Source organism: Sus scrofa, chromosome Y, assembly GCF_054392235.1.
Source record: "Sus scrofa isolate SSC_HxYL_T2T_F1_AM1 chromosome Y, Sscrofa_HxYL_maternal_Yorkshire_Landrace_v2.0, whole genome shotgun sequence".
Classification (NCBI taxonomy): domain Eukaryota; kingdom Metazoa; phylum Chordata; class Mammalia; order Artiodactyla; family Suidae; genus Sus; species Sus scrofa.
The window spans coordinates 7861592-7874475 of record NC_139402.1 but is presented as its reverse complement, the minus strand read 5'-3'; positions in this window follow the sequence as shown (position 1 = coordinate 7874475).

Below are 12884 nucleotides of genomic sequence, written 5' to 3'. Positions count from 1 at the left end.
GGGCAGAGATTCCTTGCCTGCCCGCTTGCATCTCTCACAAGCATCCTAGCCTAATACATCTATTTCTTGCCTATCCCTCTATCTCTCACGGAATTCCTTCTGCGCAGAGACACGCACAACCAGAACCTCAGTGAGTCCAGACACAGGGTGAGTGACTCTCATTTAAAACCTTGGGTTCAGGAGTTCCCGTCGTGGCGCAGTGGTTAACGAATCCGACTAGGAACCACGAGGTTGCGGGTTCGGTCCCTGCCCTTGCTCAGTGGGTTAACGATCCGGCGCTGCCGTGAGCTGTGGTGTAGGTTGCAGATGCAGCTCAGAGTCCGCGTTGCTGTGGCTCTGGCGTAGGCCGGTGGCTACAGCTCCGATTCGACCCCTAGCCTGGGAATCTCCATATGCCGCGGAAGCGGCCCAAGAAATAGCAAAAAGACAAAAAAATAAAATAAAATAAAATAAAATAAAACCTTGGGTTCAAGTCCCAGGCTGGGTTTTGGCTGGGTTCAAGTCCCAGTCTGTGGGTTCAAGTCCCAGCGTTCTGGCTAGGTTCCACACCTACTTACATGCATACATTTAAACATCAGGGGTGTAGAAACTGGCATTTACTTGGATATTGGTCAAAAATGCTCTGTACAGTCTGTAATTTCAGTTTTCTTTGAAAAGTCACACATCTCAACTCCCCCCAGTGACTCCAGTGACTGAAAGCAGACACGGCCCTGTGGGGTTCCTGGGAGCCAGAACCTTTCTGTGTCCCCCATTTCTTGTTTTTAGGAAATCAGGCTCATTCAGCCTCTAAGACCTTCCCGGAGTTCCCAGGGGCAGGTTCTGACAGGGGCTGATCAGGGAAGGGAGGGGAGGCAGAGACCAGGGAGGAGCCCTCAAGACACAACAGTGCCGCCTTGGGGCAGGATCCTGGTTCCCTCTCAAGGGATATACATAATAATATGAGCATCTTATACACCTAAGAGAAAGGTTATACTCCTTACACTTTAAAATTGAACAGTTTACTGTCAGCCCTTGTCCTCCCTGGCTTAACTGTACCCTAAACACATCACCTGTGAGCTAAAGATGAGGCATCCTGAGCATAATGGACTGTGGGTTGAAGATGATGAGCTCATGATATTTTTTTAGGAACTTTCCTGGTTTGTTCTCATCTCGGATCAATATGCCCTTTTCTCAAGGGCTGTTTTCTGAGGCAATATCCCAGAAGACCACCGTCATGGTCAAACTGAGATCTCCTGACTCCAGCTTTGATGACTAAGAATCCTCCAAAGAAAGAAGAATGCATGTGTATCCCAATCCTGATTCCTCTCTGAAAACCTGTCTTTCTCCTTCTTTCTATAAAACTTCCCACAACCCTCCCCAAAGGGGACACACAGTCTCTAAGGCATTAGCCTGCTTTGACCCTCCTTTGCCTGACAAAGCAAGAAAGCTATCCTTTTTTCTCCTTTACCGAAAACTCTGTCTCTGCCTTTCAATTTGGCAAGGGCAGGCAGAGGCCAAATTCCAGCAACATGGCTATAGAGCATTTGGCCCAAACCACACCCTAGATTTAGAATTTTCAGGAGATGCAGCTAAAGATTCTGCACGTGTGAAAAAGGAAAACGCTCCAGCTATGGAGTTCCTGTTGTGGCTCAGTGGCTTATGAACCTGACCGTGAGGATGCAGGTTTGATCGCTGGCCTCGCTCAGTGGGTTAAAGATCCAGTGTTGCCATGAATCGCAGCCGAAGTCACAGATTCAGCTCAGATCTGGCGTGGGGATGCAAGAAGAGTTACTGTTTTGTGCTCTTGGCAATCTCTTTCATACCTGGCTTCCTAGCAGACACCTGGATTTTTATTATCTGTCCCTGCACTTAATCTGTCAACATATATTGTTCTGGTTGGAGGCTATGAAAAAAACCCAGTCTTGTACAGATAAGTGGTTGGAAAAGCTTTTTTTCAAGATCCTCGGAAAAAAAACAAACTCTCAAAATGAGTCACTTCTGAAAGATTATCTAAAACCTCGAATCTACAGTCAGTATTAATGATTTTTTCATACCGTGTTTAATTTAAATTCATGGGTCAGTCTGGCACTTTAAGTGGATCTTCTAGCCATGCATGATTTTGTCGTGGGAGGCGTGATTCATTCACAAAGTACTGCTTTAGAAGGCTGTGCAGACCTTCTAAATAGTCACACATTGCATCGTGAAGCAATAACATCTCCTTCGTGAAAATCCCCCCGAGTTGCCTCAGAAAAATCTGCAGTAGTGAGAAACTGCCAAGCATGAGCATTCGGAGCAATTACTGTCCATTGTTATCTTTGGTCCCTTCCAAAGACATGTCTTCCAAATCCTCTGGTCTGAAATTTACCTAGCAGTCTAGGGAAAATGGTACTCCTTTAAAAAAAAAAAAACAAATGTCGAGGAATTCCCGTCATGGCTCTGTGGTTCATGAACCTGACTAGTCCCCATGATGATAACGGATTTGGTCTCTGGCCTCACTCCGTGGGTGAGGGATTCGGCGTTGCCATGAGCTGTGGTGTAGGTCACAGACGTGGCTCGGATCCAGCGCTGCTGTGACTGTGGCTGTGACTGGTGGCTAGAGCTCCGATTTGACCCCTGGCCTGGGAACTTCCATAGGCTGCAGGTGCAGCCCTAAAAAGACAAAAAAAAAAAAAAAAAAAAGTTGAGTAGCTCACAACTCAATGGTACAAGCACTTCCCCTCATAAAACCCATGATGTTCTAATATTAGGACTTGATGCAAAAAAAAAAAAAAAGAGGAAGAATGGCTTGATGCAACCTCTTCCCGTTTGTAAACCCTGAGAAGACACAGAATCCCACGGCTGAGTGTTAAGATTGTTTCTCACTCCAGGGAGGACATTCCTGAGGAAACAGACTTGTCACAAGCTACTGACATAAGAAGGGAAGAATAAAATGACAACGAGCATGATTTTAGTATCACTGAATTGACCTGTGCTCAGATACCTGCAGGTTTGCACTGCTTTTGCACTACCAAGACAACATCAACTCAGTGCAAAGAAGCAACTGTTACTTTAGTATCATTAGCAACACAGTTTCAACCTAACTCCTGAAAAGGTGTGAAGACTCCCAGAAGACCAACAAGAATATAATCCTAATTCCGCTTATAATGATAATGAATAATAACCCCCAACTTAATATCCTGGGAGCACCTGGTTCCCACTACTATTTTTGACTATATACTGTGTGCTCCCCCCCCCCACCCCTTTTTACAGCCACACCTTGGGCATATGGAAGTTCCCAAGCGAGGGGTTGAATGGGAGCGGCAGCTGCAGACCTGACACCACAACCATAGCAACACCAGATCTGAGCTACCTCTGCAACCTACACCGCAGCTTGTGCAATGCTGGATCCTTAACCCACAGAGCAAGGCCAGGAATCCAACCAACATCCTCACAGAGACAAGACTGGGTCTTTAATCACTGGGCCACAACAGGAACTCCTTTCTTTTTAGTTATTTTATTTTTTGTAGGTGTGCCTTTTTTTTTTTTTTTTTCTTTTTCCCCTTAAAACTTACTACCTCTTCATTGCCCTAGCATTTAACAGGTTTTTTTTTCTCATTTTTTGGCCACCCCACATCATATGGAATTCCTGGGCCAGGGATCAGATCCCGGCCACAGTCACAACTTAAGCTGCAGCAGTGCCAGATCCTTAACCCACTGTGCCAGGCCAGGAATCGAACCTGTGACCCAGCGCTCCCAAGATGCTGTCAATCCCGTTGCAACACATTTGACAGATTTTTAAAGGCTCGTTGTTAGATGTTTGCAAAGTTGTCTTGCTGTATGCCTGGTCTCCTACCACAAGTGAGGACGCATTTGCACACGCAAATTTTTTCTATGGCCCCTTCAGGCCAAGAAGCATCTTGAGAAAGTAGCCCAGTGAGTGCAACATTATTGCAATGAAGGATCATCTTCCCGTCTCCAGAATGAACAGAGTTAAGAGCTTAGGGCTCCTGATTTTCTCACACCAGGACTGATCTTCAGTAGGTGCGAGAGAGAGAAGAATTGCCTGCCTGGCTAAATGGAATTAATTTGGACTCAGAAAAGAGCAGAAAGAACAGGCAGTATTCACACCAATCCATCACCAGATGTCTTCAGGGAGGCCAGCGGTCTAGGAGGACTCTTAGAAGTGAGTTCTAACAATGAATTCGAAGGAGAGTGAAGAGACGCAGAGAGAAAAGGCAAAGTTCTCGTAGCTTCTATGATCTACCTTTCGTGTGCTGACAGGTTAGATGACTCAGAGATTTTTGCTAGTGGCAGTGAATGCTAAAAAGACCGTTTCCTACTTTCCCATCCCAGCACGAGGGTGTCATCAGCCTGCACCCTTTGCATTTCCCCCATCTTGACTTCAGAGCATACAGACCCCAAGGAATCACACCAACTTTGAGCATCGTCATGAATGTTAAAGCTTCCAAGAATCACGGAGGAGATAAGCTGGATTCGAAACAACCTGGGACATCAAACCTACTCCAGGGGACCCTTCATCCTGACCAAACCATGGCATGCTCTTTACCTGTAGAATCAGCCTGGAGAAGACACGGGTCTCTTTAGAACCACCCGGTGCTTTTGTCAGCAAACACTTTACACAAATGCCTTTGAGAACTGGATGAAATATATGACTCTTTAAAGGCACACATGCACAGGCAGAGTTTTATCTGTTACCAGGGAATTTTTAGCCCCTCTAAAACTTATCCATGATGCTGAGATAAGAACTCCCAGATGAAGGGTATCAAGCGAATATTTATTCCAAAGTTGGACACCCCTAGAATCATTCTCTTTGCATCTTTAAGTGAACATGTTAGGATATTCCAGTCCTCCCTCAGTGTATTTGGATGGTATTATTCACTCCCGACAACACGATACTTATGAGTTACTCCCTGAAACTTTCACCTCTGGGACACTTTAGTAAAAAGTGGATGATACTGTCCTGCTGTACGGCACAGGAAACTCTATCCAATCAGTTGTGATAGAACATGAGAGAAGATAATATGAGAGAAAGAATGTGTGTATGTAAAACTGGGTCACTCTGCTGTACAGCAGAAATTGGACAGACCATTGTAAATCAACTGTAATAAAATTTTTTTAAATGAAGTGGACAATGCCTTAAGCCCAAAAGGCAGCAGCCAAAGCGATCCTGCACTAGCGAAGCAGGATCTTCTCATCTTCCCTGTCAGTCTTCAGCTTCTAATTATGCAAATGAAACCTTGCCACTCATTTGCTAGACCTCATAATTCACACTCTACAGGCTATCCGTTGACAACTGTTTATTGAGACACTGCCACGGAGGCAGGGCTGTGCCAAGCCCTCCTAATCCCATGGCACAGCACACTTGACCAAGAAATACACAAGAGGAATAAAGAGTGAAGGCACCAGGTAGGAGGGATTAGTGAAAGGGAAAAGACTAGATGTAACCCAGTGCTGAACTGCAGAGTATCTGCCTTAGGGGACAAGGGATGCTTGAATGAGGTCAGCACTTCCTTGTAGAAACTGACTGAATGGTACAAGGCAAAGAGAGGTTAGTGGCTAGTTTCTACACCTAGTTCTTTTAGGGGAATCTGGCTTGCATTCCTTGAAGCCTCCATGGACACACCAGCTGGGGTCTACAGAGCTTGATGGATCAAGCATGTTTGGTTGTTTTCTTTTTTTCCTCCCAAAGCAAGGAGCACATTCTGATGAGAGTTACAGGAAATTGAAGAGGAAAAACACAAGATATGTCCTATAAACAAAACAGCAATGAATCTACCTACCAGCTCAAGAATTCTCTCACAGATGGAACTTTTTCTCTGATATCTTTTCCCCAGCCTGTTCACACTGACCAAAAGGGAGAGCATATTTATGCACCAAGTGGGCATAGTATTTTCTACCACTTCTGCCAGACTATAAACAGCCTGTGGAAGGGTCATATTCTGTATTGGGTGCCGTAATTTAATTCACTGGACAAGTGCCTACTGCGTGTCTTCTGCAGAAATACAGCAGGCATGTATGTGGATTTGTGTGTGGTGGTTTAGGCAAAGATGGATGGCAGGAGAAAAATGCAGGAATAAATACCATACGGTAATCTCCCCACCCCTACCCCCACAGAGTTCCCAGGCTAACAAACCAGTAAGGAGCTGCAGACACAAATAACCACAAAACCAGGTCATTATGCTACATACAAGAGGACTCTTGAAGCTACATTATGCTGCAAGAGAGGACTCTGCTGAAGGAGCAGAGATAAGCTGTGTTGAAGTGCTAAGCACCTAATTGACACTCTGTAAATGAGAACTGAATGAGAAAGGCGTTCAGATGAAGAGCCAAGATGCATTTCTGCACTGCAGAAAGTCGCACGTCAAGTGGAAATCGATACAAAAGACCACACTGACAGCTGACGGGGAGAGAGCACTTCACGGACCCTCAGGGAAGTCCAATGGCTAATTAGCATGTGGCATGCTCCAGGAAAACAAAGGTGGGCTTTCTTACTGGATGCTCCATGCAACTGGGGGAGCAGGATATGTCAGTAGACAAGAAAAATAGGCGCCATTGTGGAACTTCAAGGCCCCTTCAAGGACATAGAACTCATAGCCTCTGGCTAAGACAAGAATGGCCAGACCCTTCTCATCACCCCACCCATCTCATTGCAATGCCCCCTCCCCCACCTTGAACCACCTGGCCTACTCCTTCCTACCCTCTACTAGGAAAGGTATGTAGCCCACGACTCACCCTGATCCTGTAGGGGCCTTATATGCCCACAATCAACCAACAATTGTATCCTAAGACCCCTCTTGTCCCAACCAATCAGCACGTCAGCAAGTGTATCCTGAGACCTCTCCTCTCCCTGTGCTTTAAAAATAGACACGACCATGTGCCCAGGGTCAGCTCTTCCTGATTATCAGGAAGTCAACCCACGGCACTAGCAGTGCCTCTTATCTCCATAAACTTTTTCTTTTCACCCCCCAACTATGAATCTAGAAAATTCTTTTCCCCACCCACACGTACAGACCAATGACAGCCAAATTAACACAAATACAAAATATGTAAAGCTTTCAACAGGGAGCCACAAAGATAGAACCTAACGTTTTCACAAAATAAGTAACAGTGATGTCATTTAAAAGGAAAATTAAGTTGTAGGAAACCGACAGCCATATCGTTCAACTCACGACACTAATATAGAGGGTGCCAGCATCACGTTCCATGGAAGTGGCCAGCATCTCAAAAGTTGACTTCCTTCTGAGCCAGTCAAACAATATGGGTCTCACTCTGTTGCTCCTATTTTGGACAGAGATGTCTTCAGAATGACACTGCCTTGGTCAGTGTCTCCTCGGGCAGACAATGACAAAGCATTTTGTATCTAGCCGATAGCTGACTTGGAGGTCTCATCCTACACACTTGTTAATGGCAATTTTCATGGCACAATCACTCCAATCAACAGAACATCAGAACATCCATGGTACCAAAAGAGGTGGACAAAGATGTCAGCTCTCCATACTGTCATTCTGCCCAAGACCAAAGGGCTGACTTAGTAGAAAATGCCTTTGACCAAGGAAGTGAACAGGGTTCATACATTTTTCATGCATGAGTAACTCAAAATCCAGCACTTTCTTCTCACAAAGTCACTTAACGAAATCATCTTCCTCAGTCAAAATGAATTTGCATCACCCTTGAGATTTAAAACCGGTTAATGTCCAGTTTCTCGTTAAAGCTGATCTCTCCCTAATCGGATTCTGCCCTCACACAAACCTCCATCACCTAGAATCCCCCTTTCTCCAGCACTGTCTGTCTCTACTCTTTCCCCTGCGTGGAATGACACCAGAGTAGCAAAGATGAAGTTAATTCTCAATTTTAATTATTAGTATACAATGCTCATTCTCTTGCAACAGAATTCCCTTATTTTAAGCCTCCCTTGACTGCAAAGTCCAGACTTTATGACTTTGGCCATGCCCACAGCATCTGGAAGCTCCCGGGCTAGGGATCGAACCCCCGCCACAGCAGCGACCGGAGCCCCAGCAGGGACAGTGTCAGACCCTTAACCCTAGTGCACCACAGGGGAATGCTTAAGGCTTTATGACCCTGAAATCCAAACCACCACAAGCTCTCTTTACCAGCCTTGGGTCCTGGTTTCATCCTTCATACAGCTCAATGGACAAACCAGATGACAGATTCTCTTATAGACATCTTATGCCTTAAACTCCTCCTTTATGAGGCCCTCAAGCACAGAATATGTTGATCTCATGAGCAGAATGGACCAGAATGAGCCCTGTCACCCATGGAGACCCAACACTGCATTCCCGCCCACCGCTTTGATTTCAGCACTGAGGAAGGGGACAGCTCCACACCCCACTAGGAAAAGCTCTAACCAGCTTCGTGTCTCCCCACCCCCATGTAAGGCCACGGGGGGTTCAAGCCCACAAGTCAACACCCTGTGACTACCATCAAAGTAATAAGATAGGGTTATGAATGGATTAGTGTCCCCAGGTTCATATCCTTCTTACCAAACAATTTTACCCAGAACATCTCCATGGCCTTTTGTAAAAGGTTGAGCCATGTTCTGTCTCTCTGATCCATTTTTCTTTCTTTCTTTTTTTTTTCTTTTGGTCTTTTTAGGGCTACACCCGTGGCATATGGAGGTTCCCAGGATAGGGGTCGAATCAGAGCTGAAGCAGCTGGCTTACACCACAGCCACAGCAGCACTGCTTCCGAGCTGCATGTACAACCTACACCACAGCTCAAGGCAATGCTGGATCCTTAACCCCCTGGGCAAGGCCAGGGACTGAACCAGCATCCTCATGGATACTAGTCAGATTCATTTCCTCTGAGCCATGACAGGAAGTCCACTGAGCCATGTTTCATATTAAAATGGCAGTATGACTGGCTAGAGAGATACAGACTTAACGTCCTACTGCCCTTTCTTTTCATAAAGAAACACAAGAAGTATTTTTTTTTATAGGTACCTGTTCTGTAAGTAAGGTGTTTCACAAGTCAATAGCTGAAGATTTGGGGTGACTTTGTACCCAGGGACCAGTTCAATAGGAAAGCCAGCTCCACTGTAATTTGATCTGAAGAAGTGGTTGAAACAGAAACGGAAATTGCCATCAAACACAGAAGATTGCTTTCGAGCAATTTCCCTGTTTTATGTTCAAAAGCGTTTATTTTCAGAAACATGGTCTGACTTTTCCTTTCCGAGGGATCAAATTCTCAACATGTGCTTGGGTCTCTCTTTGCTTAAACGGCCTTAGAATTCAACTGCGCTATGCCCTGCTTCTTCAAAGCGCCCACCTCCCACCCCCGTGGAATTCCTGGAGCGACCAAGGGATGTCTGTCAGAACAGACAAAACCAAAGGCCCTTCACAGTTGCTCAGGGAAGCCTGGATGGCACGGCAACATCACACAGAGCTCATCAGACTGCTTCATCTTCTATTCCTTTTTGCACAGATGCACACAGGTAAGAAACCCATATTACAAGGGAGAGAGCCCTCAGGTGTGTGTCTACGATCACATCAGCAGCAGGATTAAAACCGAGACAAAATAACCCCACACAAAGAAACCCTGGAGTGAACACCGCTGATGTTGAGTTGGCACCACTTAGATGTAGCAAATTGCAGAGAAAAGCTCCGGTTCAGCTGGAAGACTTTCCCTGGATCTTAACCCTTCTCCAAAACCTTCTGATAAACTGCCTTCCCATAGCTAAACATCTCCTCTGGGACCGTATTAGCGATCAACCTTAGAGCTTCTTTCCAGGCAAAGTCAACTCTGAAATTGGCCTCGGACCCCTGCTTTCCCCTCAACTCCCCGAATTCTGTACCCACATCTCTCTTTGTTCTGCTGACTGATGTTGCTGCTCAGCTTTTTGATAGACCAGAGGTAGGGTGGGGGGGAGAATGAAGACTTAACAAGAGGCTTACTGGGAAAGTGATTCTGAATTATTAATAAAAAAAAACAAACAAACAAAAACCCACATCACAGTTTCATTCTTTGAGAAGACATGAACACTGATTATTCCACATTTCCCCCAAAGAGAAACAACTGCAGTGCAAAATGGAAATTAACTCGTGTCCACGACAATCCTGGGGATGTGTTCAGCCTGCCGGTACGGCATCCATCTGTATCAGGAGCCATCTCAAGGGTGCGGAAATGCCCAAAGACAACCCTATCCCCATGAAAGCAAACAGAGGCTGCTTTTCAGAGTTCGCTATAGAAGGGGAGACAGCCACCAGCACATTCCTGTGAGAGACTCAAAAGCAGGCAGAGAGTGGAAAGCAATATAGTGAGAAAAGGGTTGCATTCGGATTGCGGTGGGGAGGCTGCTGGCTGGAGGATCCAGAGGCAGAGTGACCAGAGGTGGGGTACCCCACGTCAGTTTGGGGGAGCATGCTTCACTTTCTCTGGCGGGTCCTGTGCTGGAAGAGAGGCAGAAAACAGAGAACCATTCTGGGATGGTTGTGGAAGAGGCTTCACAGAGCTGGTTGCTAAGGAGGGGACAAGCCTGCATTCTAGTGGCATATACTGTCTGTCCACTGTCCATTTCTGATTTTGTTTTGTTTGTTTGTTTGTTTGCTTTTTCTTTTTAAGGCCACATCTGTGGCATATGGAAGTTCCCAGGTGAGGGATCAAATCAGAGCTGCAGCTGATGGCCCACACCACGCCATAGCAATGCCAGATCTGAGCCATGTCTGCAACCTGTACCACCGCTCACGGCAAGGCTGGATCCTTAACCCAGTAAGCAAGGCCAGGGATCAAACTCACATCCTTGTGGATTTAGTCAGATTCGTTACCACCGAGCCACAACAGGTGCTCCCTGAAAATCCTCATTGCTAAAATAAAGAACAGTATCACAAACGGACTCACCCAGAGCCAGACAACCGATGAAAGTCACGGTCTGGGTGAGGTGCTCCAAGCTCAGCATGGACAAAGCATGATGCTCTAAAATATTTTCACAGAGGGTAATTCTTGGCGGGGGGGGGGTCCTTCTTCAGTTAAGTTTTACTTAAAAATTTTTTTTGGTCATGACCACAGCATGCAGAAGCTCTAGAGCCAGGGATCAAACTTGGACTAGAGCAGTGACTGCAGCCACAGCAGAGACAATGCCAAATAAATCCTTAAACACTAGCCACCAGGGAATTCCACTTTAAATCTGAAATTCACACGCGAAGTTAGGTAAAGCTAGAGCCCTACTTCTGCGTAAAACTTTTACTCGCCGTTGTATTTACTTCATAGAAACTGTTTGACTCTTGGTGTAAAACAGGCATGTTCAGTTCTGCATAAGAATGGCTGTTAGAATGAGCCATTCCACAAACAGACAGACACTCTGATGGACTACGATGGATAATAACGCACCTTGACAGGCATATTGAACATGTTTGCCAGGTCCAAAACTTCAATATCTCTCGAAGAAGGCAAAAAGCAACTAGTCACTGTGACAGCTATCACCTAGAAACATAAGGTGAAGGAGGGAGTGGGGTGGACGGGAAGTTTGAGGTTCGTAGATGCAAACTCTTGCATCTGGAGTGGATAAGCCATGAGGTCCTCTGGCTGTATAGCACAGGGAACTCTAGCTAGCCACTTGCGATGACACATGATGGAAGATAAGGTGAGAAAAAGAATGTATATACGTATGTATGACGGGGTCACTTTGCTGTTCAATAGAAATTGACAGAACATTGTAAATCAACCATAACAGAAAACAATAAAATAAAATCTTAAACACACACCAAAAAAAAAAAAGAAAAGAAAGAAGGAAAAGGACCATACAGTGAGCTTGCTCTGTAATTAAAGAGCATCAGGAGATGATGGTCTGTCTACGTGAGGGAGAGTCTGTGGGCTTTGCTTTCAGACTTGTGCACTGAGGCTCCTCTTTCCCCTGCCTTTGATTTCCCGTGCATCTTGAAAGAAGTGCAGTCTACTTTTAGAGAATCTTGCAAATGATGATCGAAGTGTAAATGCATGCAAATTCAGTGCTTCTCCTTAATTACCTCGCTAGCAAGCTACTTCCATGGTTTCCCTGATTAGCAGAGGAGCTCAAATAATTATTATCTCATCAACAATTACAGTGTTTTGGAGCCCTGGCTCCCAGCCCAGCAAGAGTCCCGCCTTCTGCCCCTGGTCTTCCACCATTGGAATGACGACGCATCTTACAGCCCAAATTGGCAGTGACCCACCTCAGTTTAAATAAATCTCCAAGAAAGCTTTCCTTCGTGAAATGTTGAGCCAGGATCTCTCAAGGGCCACAAAGCATCGAGGGGCATAAAACAGGAAGATGGGGTCTGTGGTGTGGTGAGAACCACCTCTGGGGCCCTCGTTTCCCTCCCCCCAGATCCACTTTTTCCAATCCACTGTCGCACATGGTTGCTTTCAAACATGCACACCTGCCGAAGCACACACATACTCAAAGAGGAACCAACTGAACTCATATAACAGCCGACACAATGGGGGGTGTGATTTAAGAACTCAGACACCAGTTGTAACTACATGTGGTGAAAGTGACCACTGTAGCAGGGTGGTTGGCCATTAAAAAAAAAAAAAAACTTCTGTTTTAAAACAAATCCTTGTTTCAGCTGCAATGCACAAAAGAGGGGTAGGACCTAACTCTTGGTAAGCACCTCATGACATTGTTGAATGGGTAAAAGATGCACCCCTGTAGGGACGGCTGCCACGAAAACTGAAGAAAGATGAATAAAGGCAGTTCAATGAGTGAGCACCTTTCCAGAATCCTTTGGGATTAAAAAGGTGTATCTGCATTTGGTCACATTTGTTGGTTTAGCAAGATTTAAAAATCCGTCTGTGAAAGCCTTCTAAATGCCAATCAACAGATGGATTAAGAAGACGTATATACATGCAATGGAATACTACTCAGCCAAAAAAAGAACAAACTCATGCCATTTGCAGCAACACGGATGCAC